The following is a 9,691-nucleotide window of genomic DNA, read 5'->3' on the forward strand; positions in this document are numbered from 1 at the left end:
TTAATTTTAATAGGAAAAAAAGGAGAAAATAAAACAATATGTAGGAGAAAAAATATAATTTATGTATCAATATATATAAACATTACAATAACAAACCAATTTCATATTCTAAACCTCAACACTTGTAGCATCTTAAATTATTTATGATTTCATCTAATTGGTACATGAAATTGGAATTTCAGCTGCTAGTTTGGTTGCAATAGTTTATTTGGTAAATGGTTTTAGGCCAAATTGAAAGTATCTTCCATTAACCAATACAGTTTTTTAAATTTGAGCTGATTTTATTATCGCTATATATTTTGTTTACATGTGAATTAACTTTTTTGTTATTATATTCCTGAAATTGGTTCATTTTTATATCCAATATTTATTCCATAATTCACATTTATCTTCATATATTGCATAAACAATCCAATTTAATTTATTTGAAAAAAAAAGTTGCATTACTACATAGTGTTCTACATTTTTAATTGTCTGAAGAGCATAACCTCAAATTTTGCGTAACTAAAAAAAGGTTAATTAGGTCATGCGTTGGGAAAAAGATTTTGTACTTGTATCAATTATAAAGTGACCAAACAATATAAAATAGTTTTAAAAAGCATAATGTCTATTTCGAGGAATTTACTACTTACAACGTAAAAGTGTAATTGCAACTAGGCAATTTAGATGTTTTTATGGTCATTTTGAAAGAAAATGTCCTTAGATAATGACACCACATTTATATTAAATGCGTAAATGCATAGTACACAAATAAATACATTGTATAACGTGTAGGAACATAAAACATCGTTTCACTTGATGTAAAAGAGTACAAAAGAGGATTTTTTCCAATAAGATTCAACCAATGTCGTCTTTTCTCTCATTTCAGACAAATGATATGATGACAATAACCAACATTGTCAGTGTTCAGTGGCGGTCATTTTTGATACCTTTTCTATATTCAGAAAAAAATTTATATATTATTTTTTATTATATAATATTTTTTCTGTTAATCCACCAGACCAAGCAACACGCAATTATTATTTTTCTTATTATATTGCCAATGTTGTACACAATTAATCGTTTTAAAGAAATCATCAGATCAGATTTTTTGTTAAACCAGTTTTTGTAGATTATTTTGCTAATAAATAAAAATGTCTAGAGATAGCTTCGCATACAAACTTATTATAAAAGGTCGCTGGTGCCGTAAAATAACTTTTAGGTAATCTAATATAATAGCAGAATCATAACAACATATATAACAATTCTTGTTTGTAGTATAACCATATACACATTTAGTTCTTAGTATTTTTGGTGTTATATTGTCCGGTTCTTATTAACATGAAGTTGAAGACATAGATTCGTCTGTGTCAAAAGCATCTACGGAGAAATATGTGTTCTAATTTTCAGTTTTCAAACCTCTTAAGTTACATTCTCTAAAAAAAAATTGTACTTACAATATTTAACTTGTCATATTTTACTTTTCAATAGGCTAAGGGAGATGGTCTGTGACTATTATATAGATTTTAATGAAAGACTTACTATTAAAAGGCTGACTATAAAGCCAATTGTGGAAGACTATTACTTAATAAAGATGCAGTTCCTACTTGTAATTTAAATAATAAATTCTTCATTATTTAAATACATAATATGTCTTATTATTGTTTGTACATAATTGTTTAAGGCCAAATTAATGGTAATGGAAAGGGTTTCAAAAAAAGTGAACTGAGGTATGATAGATGTAACCTGACAAAGCTGGGAATATATTTCAATTTATTGATGAATGAGATAACACCTTCACTTTTTTATTTGATACCAAAATTATGTACGTACAGCACCTAATATAAGTATAAAATTTTATAAATTTCCATTTAAAATTATGTTATTGTTGGAATTAATATTTTATTACTGTTATATATAAAAATTGTAAAATCATATAACAATTTTTTCATGTATTTTCTGAATTTTTACTTCAATTGTTAATAAAACTTTTTTTTGTTAAAAATCTGATTATCAGTCTCAGAGTCTCACTTTTACCAACGAGGGTTTATCTGGACTGGACCTACAGTTTAACGTGGGTTCCGAACCACGGTCTTCGACATTAAGCCTACCGACTGACAAGTGGCCAACTTAGAAAACCATCCCAAAAGGCCTCCGGTTTCCTGTAGGATTTTGCGCTATTGCCTTTTGAATAATCACAATTATAAACAATCATAAACCTAAATTTACGGCCATACCCCAGCAGGATTTCCTGAAGTAGAAGGACCGCTTGTCACCTTGGCCACTAGATTATGCAACCAAGAGATTTGGCGCGAATTTCAGCTTAAAATAGAAAAAGTTTAGTGAAAAGTTAAATAGTAATTTGAGAACCTTTACTTTCTGTGGAAATAATATGTAAAAATAAATCAACACATAAACACATTTTCAACATTACAACTCTTGTTAACGTTTCCGATTAAACGTCAAAACAACCGCAAATCAATTAATGTCGGACAGATGAAGGACTTATGCAACCCGACCAACGAAGTTACGTTGACATTTCTATAGCGCTCTATTAATATTAACGATTTATTTCCAGGAAACTGAACAGATGTGGAATGCAACAGCACCACCACACCAACGACACATTTCAATTAAATGATATCCGCGCTTCAAAGCCTGAAGCTAAAACATTTTTATTATATAATAAGACTTCTAATGATGTAAGTGTGCGTACTTCAAACGGCGCGTCTAAAAATATTTTAAGGCAGATGGATGCCTGTCAACGGAATGCTATTAGTGGAACTGCAACAATAATTGTTGCTGTTCGTTATCAATTTGTTGGTTAGATAAGGCCTGGTAGTATTTATAAGTTGTTTTTGAATCAAGGATGCCATGCATTTACTATAATTTTATGAATATTGTACTATAACATTCACTACTTTAGTTTTTAACATGTTTATTAGCCTTAAAAATACATATTTATAAAGTCACTCCTTATTTTCTCTAATGATACTTTTAATGGTTATTTTTATAATTTCCATGAATTTAATAGATACATTTACTAGAGGAAATGGTGATAATATGTTTATTACTACACTTTAAAAGAGTGTGAGATTATTGTTAATAAAATCACTTCTCAATTACAATCAAAAAATTAACAAATACCGATCATAGTCAAGAATGAACCAATTTGACACAAATTGACAAGCATCACTGTTTTTTTTACTAAATAAACTTGAATTTAAACAAAACAAAAAATATTTTTTAAAAAATCTATTCGTTTTAAATGTCAGGTATTTAAATTTTGATATTTATTTTGTTTGAATTACTTCCAACAAATATTTTTATTATGTATGTATACATAACGATACTAAAATGCCAAAATATTCAATGTTATTTCTGAAAACCATATAATCATAGTGTAAAGTTTACAATTTGCAATAATTACTTCTAAAAAACAGTTGTTGTTTAATAGTATTATCATGTAAACATTAGATGTCTGTTGTTTTATTGTTCATCATTCTAATACCAAAGTCCATCTGTGTCAGTGTTTTTCATTCAACGTTCAGGAAATTTGTCATAATTGAACTGACAGGTTGGCAAATTAACAGAATAGTACAACTTGAAGGAGCTAGGCTTGATGTGCTAGAAAATAAACTGGCTTAATCGCTTTCTTCAAATAAGTTGCAAGATGTTGATATTCCATAGACAGAATTTTTCTATTAATCTCTTACATCTGGAAAGTCACCAAACGAAATAAAAGCCTCTAGACATATATCACTGCCGCCAGTAATATCTAAAGTTTTTGAAAAACTCCTGTTGAAAAGAATTATTTTATTATTATTTAATTAATACATTGTTACTAGTCGTTTCGGTCTAACCTACAATTTGTCTTTATGCTAACTTAAATCTAGGTATATAACTAGGAGGACCCTTCGACCCTAACTCAGTCTCTGGTAAAATAATGTTTATACATGTCACTGCTGAATTTTTCAATATATGCACCTCACTACACAACACTACACAAGATCAGATGGTTTGATTCTTTTGAGTCTGTGTCCGCTTCTGGTGGTATCCAAAAGTTTCAGTATGTCAATATTAGTATGAGAATGGAGTCTTTTCTCATGTCCCCTCGCAATTCTCTTGATTTCTTGACTGACTATGACTGAAGGTCTCGATATAGGTAATCAATCCTATAGTATTTGGATGCACCCACAATACCTCTCAGGACTTTGTTCTGAAAAATTTGTATTTTACTAATGTTACTCTTTGCAGAATATCCCCATAATTGAACTCCGTATGTCCATATAGGTTTCAATATTTGCTTATATAATAGCAATTTATTATGTACTGATAATTGTGATTTTCTTCCAATTAGCCAGTATATTTTCCTATATATGTTGAAAAAAATAAAACCGATCATAAAGAGGAAAAACCTTATACCAACACACCAGTTTGGTTTTATTAACAACCATTCAAAAATTGACCAGGTCCACAGAATAACAGATGTTATTGAAAAAGCCTACGAAGGTAAAAAGTATGCTCTGCTATATTCTTAGATCTAACACAAGCCTACGATAAGGTTTGGAATGAAGGCCTTGTTTATAAACTACAGAAAATCTTACCAAAACAATACACCGAACTACTAATATCGTACATCACAGCCAGAATGTTTAGAGTTAAACAAAAAGAAGTTTACTCTACAATAAAAGAAGCTAAAGCAGGTATATCACAAGAAAGTGTACTGGGACCAATGCTTTATCTACTCTACACTTCTGATATAACACAAATGGAGAATATTACGATTGCTACATTTTCTGATGAAACTGCGATTATAGCTGTCGGAGACAATAGTGAAGAAGCCACACGAAAATTACAACAGGCAAGTGACAATATAAATAATCGGACACAAGCTTAGAAAATAAGCGCCTGGCGCCCGTTTTATTTAATATTTTCGTTTCAGATGTTCCTAGAACGCTACGAGTTAAGGCAGCTATTTTCGCGGACGACAATGCTTGCTTTGCTTCTTCAAGGGTAGCACCACATATCCAAGGCAGACTCCAGAAATAATCAGACTGTCCAGCGGTTATATTTCTGGAAGTTACAAGTCAACCGATAGAAAACCCAGGCCATCTTCATCTACAAGAACCGTTTTGCGTCTTAAAATCGAGAACGCCCAAATTCCATGATCAGAAGAAGCCAGATATCTCGGGTTTTTTAACAAACAAATATTATGATACAGAACTACCCATATATCGATTCCATAAAATGTGTTGTTTCCGATCTAAAAGTAACTATATTAAAGACTTAAAATAGTTTCAGTCATCGGACCCATTACATAACAATCAATTGTTCATTAATTACACAGTTTGACCTTATATTCCCACTTATTTTTTGATGTTCTTAAATATAACACACTCTACACGCGGTAAAACTAGAATTTCTGGTAATTCTAATAATAATCATCATCATTAAAGAAACAGCAAGTTCAAAGTCGAAATGTGTTTTTCCATCACTTACGAGAATTTTTGGAAGAAAACAATTGTAATTTAACTACGGCGCTATACAGTCCGATATAACTGGTTAAAATCTGTTTTTTTGTCGTCGCGAGATTAAATATGTTAGTCTACCTCGATATTTTAAAGAATTTCATCGACTGGTCAACCATAGTTCAACTATTCAAAACCATTTCTGATTCTGGCGTTTTAACATACCAAATAATTTTAAAAAGTTAAATATTATGAAAATGACCTTCTGGAATTTCCATTTTCAAGGTGCAATAGCTTTTGACTGACTAAACCAATTATATCTATAACGTATACTCATACCTAGAGGAGGATTTTAAATGGATATTCTTGGAACCAAATTTGTAATATATCTTCTTTCAATAAGTATCTCTAGTGATTTTTTTTACTTTTTGTGACTCCACAATCTGCCCTATAGGCAATAAGTATTTCTTATATTTATATTATATTTACATGACATGCAGAAAATCACTTCATTAAGCGATCTTCTGTATAAAATATTATCTTAATTAATTACTCTTATTCTAAAGTGTATTCTAAAGTCTGCAAATGTTCAGTAATCAGATCAGGTGGTGTTAGACATTTTAGTCTACGCACTTCACTATCACGTCGCATATTTAGCTGATTAGCGAGATGCACTGACACTCTTTCGAAGTACTTCACACGAACACGTTGAATTACACTCGTTATAGGTTCTAGAGGAATATCGCGTTGTATCATTTTATTTGAAATATAGTACGGAGCATCAACAATGGCACACAACACTTTATTTTGGAACTTGGATGATGGATATATTAGATTTGCTAGACATACCACATAGTTGGATTCCATATGACCAAATAGGCTTGAGTATAGACTCATACAGCAACACCATGTTATCTAATGTTAACTTGGATTTGCGCCCGATGAGCCAATACATTTGATATAATTTCAGTCGAAGTTATTTTCGTTTAGAGAGTATGTGCTTCTTCCAGGTTAGGCGTCGATCTAAGTACAAACCAAGATATTTAACTTGCTCTGCTTGGGGGTATTGATGATTGATATTCACTGGTGGACATGTTCTTCTACGCAGGGTAAACGTTACATGGGTGGATTTTGTTTCATTGACTTTAATGCGCCATGTCTTCAACCATAATTGTATTTGATCCAGGTGGGTTTTTAGGTTTATTGATGATGTGACTGGATCTTCGTGGGATGCCAAAATTGCTGTGTCGTCTGCGTATGTTGCCACAGTAATTATTTTTGTGGTTGGCAGATCGGCCGTATACAGAAGATACAGTACTAGACCCAGTACACTACCTTGCGGAACTCCTGAATATATGGGATTTCATTCGGTATGTTCATCGCCTTGATTTACAATAAAATGTCTATCAGTGAGATACGATTTTAGTAACTGACAGTCCGAATGAGAGAGAAGTTTCTTTAGTTTAACCTGCAAGCCCGTATGCCATACTTTGTCAAAAGCCTCAGATATATCTAGAAAACCAGCCGAACAATATCTTTTGGCGTTTAGGTCAGTGTTTATTTTGTTTACAAGTCTATGCACTTGTTCTATAGTCCCATGCTTATTGCGAAACCCAAACTGATGTTCTGGAATAATTTTTCTTTTTTCTATTATATAGTTTAGCTTCTTGATGTATAGTTTCTCGAAAACTTTCGAGATTATCGGTAATAAACTTATAGGCCGGTAGGACACATCTTCTGGTGTTTTTCCTGGTTTAAGAATCCTTAGTATTTTAGCTACTTTCCAGATACTAGGGAAGTAACTAATTCGTAGCATAGCATTAAATATAAATGTTAATAGCTTCATACCCTTTTCTGATAGTTCTTTTAAAATTTTAGCAGTAATTAAGTCATAACAGGAGCTTTTTTAATATTAATTTCTCCCATTATTGTTTGTTTAACTTTTTTGACCGTTAATTTCTCGTGCGGTAAGTCCATTTGAAATGACGAATCCAGAAAGCTAGTAATTTTATTTTCGTCATCTTTATGTAGCTGAGACTGGAAAGGTTTAGAAACATTTTTTAAGTATTTTGAGAAAATGCCGGCCTTCTTTTTATTGCTTCTAGCCCAATTATTTTCGCTTGTTTTAATAGGTGGGTGATGCTGCTGGGGTCTCTTAAGCTTTCTTGTTGCTTTCCACGACGGATAGTCTGTAGCCTCAGTTGGTGTCAAGGTTCTTGATTGCCTTGATTTTGTTCATTTTGAATTAGTTCTTTCAGCTCTTTTATTGCCCTATTAAATTTTCTTTTATTCTCTTCAGTCCTTTGCTGTTGCCAATTCCGTCGTAACTTTCTTTTTTCTGCTATCTTTTTCTGTATAGTACATGATATATGTGTAATTTTTCTTGGAAATGCTTCATTGTTTGGGGTCGCGGAATATGCTGCCTCCTGTATATTTTTTGTAATGTTTATTGCTGCCATTTCTATGTCAATTTCAGTTTGTAACAGTAAGTTTAGAGAGATGTTTCGTCTAGTGATTTGAAACTTTAAAACCATCAACAAGGAAAAACAGAAATTACTTTCTCACCAACCTTATAATTCCATTTTTGTTCCTTTTCATAACTTATTAAACTCCATAGTATTCAGTACATACTTCTATTAATCATAGGAAGATGTATATTAATCATACAATTTCAATTAAAGATCGTTTTAAGACAAAATTGTGCGATAATAATTTGTTTATGTCAATATTTAATCGGTCAAAGTCGGGTATAAGTCGTATTCCACGTAATAATAATTCCATTAGCAACAAAATATTTTCCTTCAATATTTATCTTATCTATTAGTGAGACATAAAAGATGCATTTTCTTAAATAATGTGTTCAATATTTGCTAAAGCTTATAATTGCCTTTAATGTACTACGATTGTTAAAACTCGGATTTACATATGGTGATTTCCACATATTTGTTTTGTTTTCCACAGGCGACTTCTTCTAGGTTCCTCCGATTTCTTCTGTAAGAATTCAAGCTTGCAAACATAGAAAAATAGACATTTCACGGTATAGACCACCTTGGGGAAATGTTTTGCTTAGTTCAATCAACGGTAGCGTTGCGATCGCAAATCGTGGTTGGCTAGTTTAAATTGCTGGAACCGCCACTAGAATGGAACGTGATTGGTTGATCAAATTGTGTACAACCAAGTTGTTCGTATGTAAGAGTCAAGAATTTAAAGTTTACCTTCAATATACCAAAAGAAGATGGAACTCTATTAGATCCCATACAATTGATGGCACTAAACGAATACCAGAACATGAGGTGCTATAAAATAATATTTTAATTTTGCCTGGAATGGAGCACTTATAAACTATTTTGTTTATATATGTTTATATTATTTATATTTATGTATATTTGTATAGGATTTTATTTTAATAAATATTAAAAATTAAATTTGATTTTCATTTAAATATTATTGGCCTTAAGTACTATTTAAATACTAAAGTATTTTCCTTACAGGCTTCTATATAATCATTTTAAACTAACCAATCATGTTCACGTTGTCAGCGCCACCACTGATTGGACTACGCGAAACATTGCCCCACCACTTACCATTGAAGTTGCACTCCGCTGCTTACAAATGCATTTTTAAGGTAATAATTTGATATTGACATGTTTATTAATGTCAAAACGGTAGTGTTACTAACCTCAAAATGACACATACAAAAAATAAAACAGCAAATTCCCCAGTTTATGTTATATTCGAGGAAATATAAGGAGTCTACGTACATTAGTATTAATGATATCAACTATTATGACTTTTTGAAATTGGAATTGTCACAGCATGCAAAAATCTTCTTTTTTGCCTAGCAAGTAATGAAACCACGCTTACTTTAAACGTTGGTAAACTTTATTACTTTAGGAGCAAGTATGAGAATAATGTTGCACTAGTTATCCACAGTCACCTGCATAGATTTCTGATGATCTGATAAATTAGACCAAGGAAGAGACGGAACGTTGCAATTAGGATCTAAAAGTGATGCTATCCTTGTATCATTTCTCTCTCTCTCACTCTTAAGTCTTGATGAAACAGTTTCCTTTCCTCTTCACTAACATCATCTAAGGGTTTCAGGATAGTTGTGCAGGAAGTGGACCATAATGCACATCAGACAACCAATAGCTTTAAACATTTTTTTTATAACATATTTATTGATACGCTTAATACAATCTTAATTTACAATTAATTTATTACTACTTTTCCTATGTAAT

The 9,691-nt window shown here is 31.4% G+C and overlaps 1 long non-coding RNA gene across 1 annotated transcript; it reads right to left on the minus strand.

The window, feature by feature from the left end:
* Window positions 1-2,022: 2,022 nt before the first annotated feature.
* LOC143201960 (uncharacterized) lies at window positions 2,023-2,412 on the minus strand. Its single transcript, XR_013007057.1, has 3 exons — window positions 2,356-2,412; window positions 2,217-2,301; window positions 2,023-2,163 (listed from the first exon to the last, which is right to left on the minus strand). It is a non-coding gene; the product is annotated as an uncharacterized LOC143201960 (long non-coding RNA).
* Window positions 2,413-9,691: the final 7,279 nt, after the last annotated feature.

This window comes from Rhynchophorus ferrugineus, unplaced genomic scaffold (assembly GCF_030347505.1).
Source record: "Rhynchophorus ferrugineus isolate W39M unplaced genomic scaffold, kcgeb_rfMv2 rfM9, whole genome shotgun sequence".
NCBI classification, from domain to species: Eukaryota; Metazoa; Arthropoda; class Insecta; order Coleoptera; family Curculionidae; genus Rhynchophorus; species Rhynchophorus ferrugineus.